General features: G+C 33.5%; 1 long non-coding RNA gene across 1 annotated transcript; it reads left to right on the forward strand.

Annotated features, from left to right (window-relative positions):
- The first annotated feature begins 10,071 nt into the window (after positions 1–10,071).
- LOC148788649 (uncharacterized) lies at positions 10,072–12,625 on the forward strand. Its single transcript, XR_016064971.1, has 3 exons — positions 10,072–10,232; positions 10,319–10,450; positions 12,348–12,625. It is a non-coding gene; the product is annotated as an uncharacterized LOC148788649 (long non-coding RNA).
- Positions 12,626–13,720: the final 1,095 nt, after the last annotated feature.

Below are 13,720 nucleotides of genomic sequence, written 5' to 3' on the forward strand. Positions count from 1 at the left end.
TTGAATCGTTGAATAAAGATCTACATTTCTCCCATTATTTGACAACAGGGTGAGTAAGCAATCGTTGGGTGATTTATTACGTATGTGAGTGTGAGTGTGAGTGTGAGTGTATGTGTGTAAATACATTAAGTGTGAATATGATGAATGAACTTAAAGCAGAACAAAAAATAAAATTCAACATCAACGACAACTAAACACAACTTTAATAGGGAATATGAGTGTATTTAGGACACATGAAATTGTGTCTAAATTTGAAATATTTATAGTGTTGGAACAATTTAAATAACGTACACTATAAAAAAAAAGGTGGGATTTGGCACGTATCAGCAGGCCATTTCAAAGCCCATTTCATATTAAAATGGGTATTGGAACACAGTAGAAACAGAACCTGATAATGACGTCATTATCCCCATTTTTTATGTGTAGCAATATGCTAGAAGATAAAAATTTTTTCCTTTTCTAAATTCAAATTATTTGTTCAATATAAGTGCAAGGTCCACTATTTTTTCATCAGAATTGTTTCTTTCATGATTTACCTGTAGTGGATATCAATAAAATACAACTTAATAAAAAAAAGAAGAAATTTAAGCAACTTCCAATATCTCAAAAATATGTTCAAATTATTCCTCGCATCTTTAAAACTCAGAGAAAAATTGCTCTATATTACACAATTCTAGATACTATTAAATCTCGTTCTTTTCTTTGTGAAAATCCTTCATAAATACATTCATATTTCCTATTAAAGTTGTGTTTAGTTGTCGTTGATGTTGAATTTTATCTTACCATTCTACCTCCTCCACCGTTCGGCCCCTTTGCCTTTCACTTCTAAGGTCGGCGTCTCCCCAACCAATACCGACGATGTAGACTTTTAATCGTTGCCTCGTACTGGACCAATATATTTATCTACTCATGAAGGTTTTTTCAAGCCCATTCATGTTATAGTTCACGATAAACGGGTCCAAAAAGGGAGGAAGTGACTGAAGGATCACATTAATGTACGTCTCTTTTTCAAGGTCAACCTTGAGGTTCTTGAGCTTCTCCACAAGGAATAGCATCTTAACCTCATGCTCCTGTATAGAAGACCCTTTACTCATCTTGGCACCAAAAAATGCTTTTGCCACAGCATATCTAATATGCCAGTTCGGAACCCCATAAACCTGGCTCATGCGGAGCGTTATCAATTGGACATCATCATGCCTATCGTACTATTTTTGGATGTCATTGGTCATTGACCCGAGTATGATATTGCGAACCTTCCGGTTGTCCTCATGCTACTTCTCGAACATCAAACGTTCTTCGCATGTGGACCCTTTCGCGAAGGCCCGAGGAAGAGACCTATCCAGAACATAGGCCTTGTCTCAAAATCTAGGACAATCCTAAGATTTCGCAGCCATTCATTGTAGTTTGTTCAGTTAAATCTGTTAGATTCAAGAATTGAAGTGGAGGGTTGTTAGACATATACATCAAATGTAAATAGAAATTTAGTAGATTATTGTAATATTAAATATCAAGTCGAGGACAAGGTCTTTATTCATTAACCCATCCTACTTTTTCTTTAGAAAACCCATCATTCTCAAGTGGGGTTTCTAAGAAATCATTTCCTAGTGGGCTTGCAGTCCACAAACGCAATTCTCCATGCCCTGCTTTTACGATTCACACTAAAAAAGGATTTATGTGAGGTAACCTATACCATTCTATTCGAATGAGATCCCCAAGTTATTTTGCCTTGCTTTTTCATGTAATCTTGAGGAATCCAAGCGAATCACGCTACTCAATAATAGGCCCGACCCATCAACAAAACAAATAGCGCAACTGCCGCCTCCCACGACTCGTGAGACATGGAAACGGGAGTATATTCCATTTGTTTATAACAAAAGTGTAGCTTTCTTCCATTCCAAACATGCCACGACTCGTGACACTACGAAACAGTGAAAATAACATCCACACCACATTGCTGTGGATGGGAGGCTTGGATTTTAATCAAGCCATTTGAGTTTTAATCCATTATGGGCCTAATATTTAACTTGGACCATCTAAGTGAGATTAAGATTGTAGTAACCGATACCTCATCATTACGAGATTTTTTAATGCATTCGTTTTAATCATTGAGTATAAACAAATCATTCCAAATACATCATACTTCAAATATTAAATTATATACCATATGCAAAAACAAGTTTAGCATGCCCCTGTTGGATGATCAAGCCCAATCCTAAGTGACTCACTGTGCTCCCAGTGAATCTATGGTCAATTTAGGGTGTGGCCTAAGTATTACAAAATAGTAATCCATTATCATTTTGAAAGGCCTTTCTCTTTGTTCTTCTTTCGTCTTGTGCTCCGTCTAACAAGCCTAGGCCTTCATCTCCTTGGAAGTTTACATTATTCAAAATAAATCTCAAATTCCTAACTACAGTCATTACAACTGCAGTTCGAAACCTTAATCAAAAGTTGGGGAGGGTATGAAAGGAGGAAGAAAAAAAGCCTTATTTTTTCAAGGCTAAAAACAAAAGAAGAAATTAAAACAAAGAGACACGCAGGCCTCACCCAACATAAAAGTAAAACATGCATTCAGCCAATGAGCTTTGTCATCATTCCCATTGTTTATCCAATGAATAATAATTAATACATTTATATAATATATAAACATGCTAAACAAATAAATACAATCCATGTATTTAACAATAGATATCGAATATCAAATACCAAAAATATAATTAAATGCAGAAAATAACATACTAATAATGTAATTGAAAAGGGATATCATCCATGCATTCAATGTACAATTTTTTTGGTTTGTTTGGAAACCATTTCCTAATTAATTTATAGCACAATTTAATTTTAGAAATATCCAATTAAATTAAAATTAAAATTAGCCAAAATCAATAATTTCAAAAAAATTGCAGAAATCAGAAAAATTCAATTTTTTGGAAAAAATGACACAAAACGGCAGTTGTTCGAAACCGCACACGGTTGTCTGCTATCGGCCTTGCACATCCAGTGCCCAAGCGCTATCCTGCTAGGCAGTGAACAACCGGCAGGGCAACAAGGGCTGTACTACTCTATTTTTCAAATTTTTTTTAAATTTCTATAATTATGAACTAAAATAAAATCATACATATATAGAAAATTCAATTTTTCAAAAAATGCATATATATCCATAATTTAAAAGCAAAACTATTACAAATTTTTTAAACACATAACCATTCTTCAAAGACATAAAACGTGTTTTTGAAAAATAAATTAAACACGTTCTTCATGCGCAACACATAATAACATGTTAATCCTAAAGCGAAAACACCGAAACGCAATTCGATACCATTGAAAGAATCGGTATGACCCGGGAACGCGCGGAAGCGTGAAATAAAAAAATTAAAGCGGTTCAGAAGGGTGTTCCTTTTGAAATTTTTGCGAATTAGGTTTTTGGTAAAAGAATAATAATAAATATATAAGCATGCTACACATGTGGCTAGAGGATGAAACAAAAGGCACAAAAATGTAATATAAAACTTTACCTTTTGTTTCTTTGGATGAGCAACAACGTGCGTTGTTTTCCTTTTTGTTCCTCTTCTGTTCACTTTATAATTCCAATTAGAACCCCTCTAATTTGTCCACACCATGCTATGGAATAGATATAGTTCTTTTTTTATTGCTAGATAGAAAAAAGAACAAGAAGAAAAATAACTCCAAACAAACACTATTTTTTAGTTTTGTATCAAATTCAATATAGAACAAAAGGAGAATATTTTGAGAGAGAGAAAAGGAGCAAAATAGGTGGCTCATGTGTAAGGATTTGTGTGTAGTTTTGTATATTACGTACAACTGACTTCAAAATTTAATAACTACCAAATTTGCCTCCAAGGTAACCTATACACACTCATGGATATAACCTTCAACCATGATGAAATAACTACTCCATTATGTTCATCATGGTGAGGAGCTTCAACTCCTTCTTAACTTGGTCAAACCTCCTTCAATTGGGCTTGGACTTTAAGTATACACCAAACTTGATTTAATCAAATTAAATCATTCCCAACCAAATTCCATTGTACAATAATTAATTAAATTAATTTTAGCTCAAAAGAGTCCAAAAATTCATTTAATTCAATTAAATAAATCTAAGCCCGAATACTAATTAATTGATGCAATCAATTAATTAAGCCAAATTTAATAAATTAATCTAATTAATTTAAACATGATAAGCCCAAAAGTTAATTAATTCAAGTAATTAATCTTTAGTTATTCGTCAAATGGATTATAAATAAATGATCCAATGATTTATACATTCTCCTTGAATTAATTTCAATCCAATTAACTTAATTTTTTTCTTCTCGAATTAAATTCAAAATTAATTCCACCAATTCCTTAGTGATTTGTGTGTGACTCTTTAGGTTCACCCTCAACTAGACTTGAGTATTGTATCCAACATAAATAAATAATTAAATCTAATTTACTTAATTATTTTTAATTAATCATTATTCGAAAACGCCCATCATCATGGGTGACCGTCTAGCAATGGCCCACAGCACTAGAGACTAGGTGAATGTTGGGGTAAATATTTAGGCTCTCAAGTTCTAAACAGGTCCAATCGTTCCATCGGCCATCTTCCAGCCTTAGACTAGGGCATGAAATTGGGCGTCAGTTCCCATCCTAGACAAGGCAACTATGCTGAAAACTTGAAATGCATTTACTCTATTGTTCGACAAAGGAAACCATTTCCTATTCGACTAATCGCTATGGCAATAGATTTAGAGAGTCTAAATATCTCGGAGCTCATAGGAGATATATCCATTATATACTGATAGGGGACGAATTCTATCATCAAATCCGCCGTCCCCATTACATACTCCGACTACACTGGACAACGCTTATAACGACCATATTGGAGGTACAACCATATCTCGCCAGATCCAAGATATTGCCCTCATATGCATGTGGCTGCCATGATTCCACAAGTCCAAGAACTAATCATATATTATTTGAACCGAGAATTCAAGTCATACCAACCAAACCTCCAAAACTTCCATATGATAATTCTCGTGAGTCAATTCAATCAGTTAACAACCTTGTCAACTAATCGACTAAAATTATTAGACATCCCATGTCTGTCGTTGATGAAACATGGCACTCATCCAATGAATGCGATACTTAGTGTAAGTCTCTTTAGGACTCTCAATGACCAGTCTCGAGGTCCTCGACATGGAACATTTCAGACCAACCCTTGGAAGTTGGTTTCATAGCTGTCATCGAATGCGCAGCCTACCTACATGAGTTATTTAGGTTTGTGGCCATTTATTGTGATGTTAAAACACCGTTCAACGTAAATAGTAAGCACAAAAAACACATGGTGGTACAGATGAACTTACTATATTTATCAAGATAATATCACATTCATAAACATTCCTAAATTGTTCCCAAAATTGCCAATCCAATTAGCTTTTTGGTAACCTATTCTAATATTTTGAGCATACGTTCTTGATGATGGTGATCCCCGGTCCTTCCATTCCAAAATGTCTCTTTGATGTTTACCTGGAGCAGCTAATCAAGGACTTGTAGAATTTGTGGCATTTGAGTCTATTGATGTATGACAGTGCAAAGCATGAGACATTCCTAATGCGCACCACGTTGATGTGGATTATGAACGACCTATCCATTTATGGGATGACATTTGGATAGAGTTCCACTAGTGTTATAGGGTGTTTAATTTGTATGTAAGACACGTGAATTCTACCCGCAAAATTATAGGAAGGGGTACTAGTTTGACTGCCAGTGACACTTCCTCCCCTCGGACCATTCATACCATAGAAACAAGAAAGTATTCACTAACAATCGAGTACAAAGGAATGTTGCAAGACCAAGATTGACGGAAGGACAGATCCGTGATTGGATTACGAGTTCAGGTCTACGGTTGAAGTGCCATTATCACTCCTAGATGGGTACGGTAGCAAGCATAAGTCGACAAAGAAAACATCTTCTGGGAACTCGAGTACTAGTCGACGCATCTAATAAGACATAATCTTGATGTCATGCACATTGAAAAGAATGTGTTTGACAATATATTCAAAACCTGATAGATATAAAGTCTTAGATTCTTTGCAAACGGAACAGGACAAGTAGAAATGACGACCTCTATATGAACGAACTTGTATCCAATCGTCTATTTTCAACTATCCGAGTCGAGGTACTGGGGCATCAAATAAGAGATGGCTTAGTGGATCAGAACGTTACATAATCGAATGTACACATCAACCAACGGTGAAGTAGTCACGTCATACTACGACTACGTGTAAAGAAACCGATATAATTTATTCATATTGTTATTTTAGACTTTAACCTATGTAGTGATATGTATCTGAACAGGTCCTTTTCGAATGAACTTTACGAGCATTACCATTCGTAGGACGCCATTGTCGAGGGTCTTATGAATTGTGCCTTTTGAATTGTGTTACAACTGTAATTTGCTAATATATTATTCTCTAATATGTGCAACACAGGTGAATCTGAATTAAATCACACGAACGACGAGCTTTTGAAATCACATTGTTGGGGTCCTACAACTGAGATCACAATATTCATGTGTTACTTTGTGAATGGTTACAATTTCCACACTGAACTTCATAGCGTAAGCAACTCTACTATGAACTGTGGGGTCTGTCTCAAAAGCTCATCATATACAGACACAAACTATGACTTCTACGGGATTCTCAAAGAGATAATCAGTTACATTACCCACTTACTACAAACATGCAAATTATTCTGTTTAAATGTCGTTGAGTTGATCCCATGAGAGCTATGAAGGTATCCTCATTACCAGTTCGCTAATGTAAACTTCAAAAAAGTATATCAAAATAACGAACTATTCATCCATGCACAACAAGCAATACAAGTCTATTACACAGAATAACCTAGCCTGAAGTCACACAAAGTCGACTGGTTAGCTGTCTGCAAATCAAAAGCTATAAGAGTCATTGAGGAAGGATCGAAGTTGCGTTTCAAGAGGATGAGATAATACCTACTCCACAAGTTGCGATGGACAACCATAATTATGGCCTGCATGACCCCAAATGTATACAATTAGTTGTTGAGCTTTATGCTGCTAATCAACAATGAGTAGGTACATCATAATCGGGGACTTGTGAATCTGATGATGAGTCTAACGAAGATAGCTTTGACAATGATTACGAGACTGAAGAGGACAATAATTACAATTGAATGTTCAGTGTTTCTGTAATCAGACATTTGCAAATAATCCTTGTATAAATTACTGATTCGTTAAATATTTTTTTAAAAATATGTGTTCTATTCAGGAACAGTTATAAATAGAGAAAACCGTTCCTAACCCATTTCAAATATTCACGATCGATACAAAAACTGTTCCTATTGTAACCGTTCCTCATTGTACACGCATATAATCAAATGTAACATTAAGAACCGGAAAATAAATAAATATCATTCACGAAACAATTATAAAATTATTCAAAAAAAGAGAAAAATTCATAATTTAGAAAAGGTCATGATAAATTGAATGTTCCTATAAGAGCTTCAGACAATTTTCAATTGGCGCCATAGGAAAAGTGGAGGGAAATTCAATATTAGGAACTATCATTGAATATTTGACTGCTCCTAAATTAAATTTATATTAAATCGTTCCTAAAAGTATAATGAAATCGTTCACTACATAATATTAATAAAACCGTACCGATAATTAAAACAAAAGCGTTCCTAAAAGGCACAAATAATTCCTAGTTCACATTCCGCTTACGATATCTCCACATCCGTGAGCTCGATTAATTTCAAACTTAAACTCATATAAATATTATACATTCTGATGTAAAATCACGTGGTCTGACTGATAGTTGCATCGTTTTCGACCTCATTGATTGTAAATCAGATACTACAAGTCAGTATCCGTATAACAAAAAGTTCCAAAACTTTATCAAATGTAATATTTTTCGATTCAATCATATCAACGGTCTGATTAAAATTTTAACTTTCTGATTAGGCGAGACAGTATAACAGTAGAAGAGGCTACTAACAATATTGGATATACAAATTTACTTAATCTGTTGAACATGTATCAGTATGTCAACAAGAATTACATGTCAGGAACGATTTTTTCTACATTTTTAAATTTTTGTAATAAAATAAATTAATTTTGACACTTGTATTGGAACGGTCAATACAAGTATAGGAATGATCTTTCAAAATACACCCTAGAATGACATCGTCTGAGATGTTGGAACGATTTTATTAACAAGTATTTCAATAAGTGACCGTGCCAAATATTCACTCAAAATCCATTTAGCACATGAAATGATGTCGTTTATCTTATTTTGGAGCGGACTTAGGAATGATATAGTTATAAAAGTCCATTTCTAAGCCCGTTCCAAAAGTTAATATATATTTGATACTAAGCAGATTTTTTCTTTTCTCCCTCGATCACCCCCCACTCCACTCTCTCTCTCTCTCTCTTCCCATTCGCCTCCCGCAGCCGCATTCCGCCGTCCCTCGTCCACCGCCCGCTTCCTCTGTCCGTTTGCCTCTTTGGCGTTCGCCTCCTGGTGAGTTTCCTTCTTCAGTTTTTCTTTCCCCTTTCTTTTTTTTATATATTTCTGAAAATAATTTAAAAAATATAACTGAAAATATTTTCAGAAATATAATTAAAAATATTTTCAGAAATAGTTTCCCTCCCATTTTTCTGAAATGGATGTCTCCCATTTCTGAAAAAAAAATTTCGGTTAAAAATTTGCGAAAAGTTTTTTGAAAATATTTTCATAAACAGATTCTTAAAAATTAGTTTCAGAAATTATTTTTGAAAATATATCATATTTTTTTGAAATTATAAAATTGTCTGAAAATATATAGCACATGAAATTAAACATATATTTTTTTTGAAATTAAAATATAGTTTTCTAAATTATTTAAAATATATTTTTATAAAATGAAAATATAATTTTTGGAAATTATAAAACTTTTATATAATATATTTTCTTGAAAGTAAAACATATTTTTGCTAAAATTAAAATATAGTTCTAAATTATAATATTTTTCGCGGACGCCTATAAATAGGGTGCAATGAAGAAGAAGGGGATCGTCAGAAAAAATCCTGTCCAACTTTTCAAAGCATAATATTTTCGATTCTGAGTCTTTGTATTATAAATTCAACAAGTCAAGTCTTCTATCCTTTGAGAGACTGAACACTTATCTCATCCAGTAGAGGAATAATATGTAAGTAATATTCTATATATTTCATCAATAAAAGTAAGGCTTCTATCCAATTTATTGTCCAAAACTCTATTAAGTCCCTATATTGGAGTGTCTTCTAGGTCCTAAGGTAGGAAAGGAAATAGGATTGTTGAAGGAGCCAAGTACCTGTGAACCATCTGTTGCGGTAGTGTGGTTGGAGGGAGTTCGTAAAATCGAGGACTTGGAATACCTGGAAACAAGGCGGTAGGTAAAAGGTACGAATTTATGAGAGCTTAATTTATTTCGGATGCATGTTAGGCCGTTTTTAGAGCAATAAAATGGACTATTAGGCTTTATTACCAAAAAGGGCAAAATGGCCATTCAATTGACTGAAGGACCGAATCTAAGCAAAATGGAAAGATGTAGGAGTAAAACTAATATTGTCAAAATTAAAGGATCAAAATGATTTCGGAACATAAATAGAGGACTATTCGAATCTTTTTCCCCCATAAATATTTTGATTTTGGACTCAATTCATATGTCATAAATACACTCATATTCTCCATTAAAGCTGTTTATCTGTTGCTGTAATTGAATTTTTTTATTTATCTTTTTTACGGGGTTGGGGGGAGGGGATGGGGGTTAAATCTTTTGAAATTAACAATTTTTATTCTAACCATTTATTCAAGGACCAGTTTGTGAGGATCGTGCTACGTCAATACGACGTATTGATGTGGCATCATCCTGATTGTTTGTCATGAAAATATCTTATATAAGTTAGTATAAATATCATTAAATAATATTTTGAGAATTGTCTCAATTAAATTCACTCTATAAATTTATCCCCCCCCCATACAGATACATAATTTATTATCTATCAATTGCTTGGTCACCCTCTTGTCGTTGTTTCTTTCGTTCCTATTTTCTCTCTCTCTCACACACACACACACACTATCTCTCTCTCTCTCCCACACACACACAGACATCCTTCCAAGAACTCTTTGTGCACAGAAGAAAAGATGGAGGACGTCTCAGATGAAGCAAGCAATGTAGATCTTTACTCAATAATTCAACTTTAGATTTTATTTTATAGATTTGTATAAGCTCTCACAATTGTTCATTTTTCACCTTGTAGATAATACTTGAGAGAGATAACTTCTATGGTTGTGGAAGAGTTAATGGTCTGCTCTTTTCGGAACCACTCAATTTTATTTTTTTGGCACCTCCTCCACCACCACCATCACAAGTGCCTCCAAGAGTCCAACAGGTATGGCAGATCTTTCCTTCTTTCTTTCATTTTTTTTCTCAAAAAAAAAAATGTCTGATCTCCGTTCTTCTTCATCTGTTCAGATCTTTTATTTTAAGTATAAATTTTATAAAATGTACTAATTTAAAACTAATAATTGTTAAATCTTGTAAGTGGAACACAATTCCTTTTGCTTTTCCTTTGAATTTTGAAATAAAACTTTCCCAAAAAAAAAACAATCAAAATTGGCGTGTTGGTGGGGGGGGCAGTTACAAGATTTGATCTATTCTTTTATCTCTCTCTGACTCTCTCTCTCTCTATTTCTCTCTCTCCCTTTTTTTTCTTTAATATATCGGTAAATATTAATGATGGCATCCAAATGAAATTTATTTACAAGCTAAATTGTCACGATAAGTTGTTAAAGATTCAACCAAACTAATAAATTTGACGATGTCAAAAATCAGTATAATAGTTTTTATTTTAAGACCAGAGTTAATCAAAGTATTATGTTTATTTATAGCTTGTCTTGATATTACCTCTTGATATAAGAATTCAACAAACCGAAGGATATTCTCTACAGTTAACACACACATAAACGCATATACTAAAGTATAATATAGAAAAAATCTATTGTCTATCAAACCAAATTAAGGCACATGGATTACATATATGTATTATGTCGTCAATTCATACCTGAATATGCTTATTCTAATAATCATATAACTTTTTATTTTGCTAGTTACAAAAAAATATATATAACTATCACCCACTATCCATAAAGAGAGAAAAAAATAAAAGCACTTAGGCACATGGATTACATATATTTATTGGTTAAGTTAATACTTAAAATTCAATTCTTGCAGGAGCAAGTAGGGTCAAACAACGAAGGATCTTCACATAGAAAGAAACGGGACCTTATTGCATCTAGGATTGTGGAATCAAAAGTAATTTTACTCCGACTTTTAAAATGCGAGGAACAATCGCAATATATTTTGTAGATGTTAGAGGTTGCTTTAGTTTCTTCTTTATGAATCATACTTTGCTTATATCCACTATAAGAAAATCTTGAAAGAAGCAATTCTAATAAAAGAAAAGAACCTTGCACTTGTATTACACATTTAATTTGAATATGAAATACGAAAAATTAGTATGACCTTATTTATATTCTTTTTTTCTTGCATCAAAGATTGCAACAGGGAAGACCACATATTATGTTTTATTACTATATGAGTGTTTGAATAGAAGAAAGATGGAAGCTAAAGAAATCTAGCTTTTGCAAAGGGTGGTCTTCCCGGTTACTGAAGAAGTCTATACGGAGATAGAAAGCAAGTATCCATTGTCAATGAAAGAACAACTCGAGGGGAGATGGATTATTGAGGTTAGAGAACGCACAGGAACCACCAAAACTAAAAAGGTATATATTAATTAATATAACTACATGTGTCATTCAATTGAGTAGATACAAAAAGTACATTAGTAAATATACTGCACGGGTTTCTTAATTAATTAGATTCAGAAGATACATTAATTAAAATAATCGCATGGGTCTCCTTAACTATATATTAATTTGTTAATATTATTTTCTTAAAATATTAGCTATTGGATTTATAAGATGAATATTTCTCTATAAGGATCTATCTGCTCGTTAACAAGAGTCGTAATTACTTACGTTCCAAAATACATAATTCACTTGCATTAATTTCCTAACTGAAATTTCTTTTCTTAGTTTAATTTCCACGAAAAGGTCAACAAAACCATCCGATCTATAAATTACATTGCCACATTCATTATGTACCGTGTGATTTACTAGACTCCGGTGAGCACTCATTCTAATGTCTTCAAACTTTGCAAATCTACAAATTTTATTGTACATTCTTCTGTGCAATTCTATGTTTGAAAACGCAATGTTGATGTGCAGGTTTGATGACCATGACATGCAGCCTTCTTCCCTGCAATTCTATGTGTGAAAACTCAATTTTGATCAAGGGACTTTGGCATAACAGCAGGAAGAAGAGAGTTAGGAAGGCAGCGGCTCGATGATTCAATCTCCGCTGAGATTGGTGCTCTGTGTAATGGGTTCTTGTGGTGTTGCCTCTATGGGTAGTTCTCTTGTCGGGAAGGTGGTGGTGGAGGGGAAGACAGAAGTAGTGTCGAAAAATTGAAATTAAGTGGCTCCGGAAAGAGCACACCATTAACTTTCCAACCACCATAAAGTTATCTCTCTCAAGTATAGTTTCCATCTACAAGGTAAAATTAAATATATTTTAGATTTTGTAAAAAACTGTAAAATCGAATCGGAAGGTGAATGAAGTTGAATCGTTGAATAAAGATCTACATTTCTCCCTTAATTTGAGTTTTGCTCCATCTTCTCTTGTGTGCACAAAGAATTCTTTGGAGTATGTGAAGAGAGGGGGGAGAGACACACAAATGATATAAAATGGAGGATACAAAGACAAGAGGGTGAGTAAGCAATCATTGGGTGATTTATTATGTATGTGAGTGTGTTAGTGTGAGTGTGAGTGTGTGTATGGATGCATAAAGAAAAATGAATGTATTTAAAGCAGAACAAAAAATAATATTCAACATCAACGACAACTAAACACAACTTTAATAGGAATATGAGTGTATTTATGACACATTAAATTGTGTCCAAAGTCGGAATATCTATAGAGTTGCAACAATTTAAATAAAATACACTACAAAAAAAGGCGGGATTTTGCACGTATCAGTACACCGTTCCAAATCCCGTTTCATATTGAGATGTGTATTGGAACACAATAGAAATAGAACCTGATAGATGACGTCATGATCACCATTTTTTATGGATTAAATTTTTGAAACTGGCAAAGCGTGCCAAAATGTGTTCCAAATAAATAGTTATAAATGTTGTTCCAAAGACAGTTCGAATATAGTAATAGTAGATGGTTGGAATTCTGTTTGAAACACAATATTAGAATTAGGGGCAGTCTTACATTGAACGTTTCTATATGTGAGACAACTGATGTTCAAAAAATGACGGTTAGTAAACGTATTCCACAATTAGGTACAATTTGGAACGATTTTGAGTACGCACCTAAGCAATTAAGTAAAGAACATCTTAATTATGAGTATTAATTAAAATGGAATGTGTTACAATGATCGTCCCAACAACTGGTGCAATTTGGAACTATTTTATTGTTTTATTAAATAGTGTATTACTAAGACAGTTCCAAATAAAGTACAACGACTATAATTTAACCGTCAAAAAACCATTCTTAATTCCATTCCAATGACCATTTCAAATTGCAAAAT

Source organism: Sesamum indicum, linkage group LG3 (assembly GCF_026168435.1).
Source record: "Sesamum indicum cultivar Baizhima isolate 11 linkage group LG3, ASM2616843v1, whole genome shotgun sequence".
Classification (NCBI taxonomy): domain Eukaryota; kingdom Viridiplantae; phylum Streptophyta; class Magnoliopsida; order Lamiales; family Pedaliaceae; genus Sesamum; species Sesamum indicum.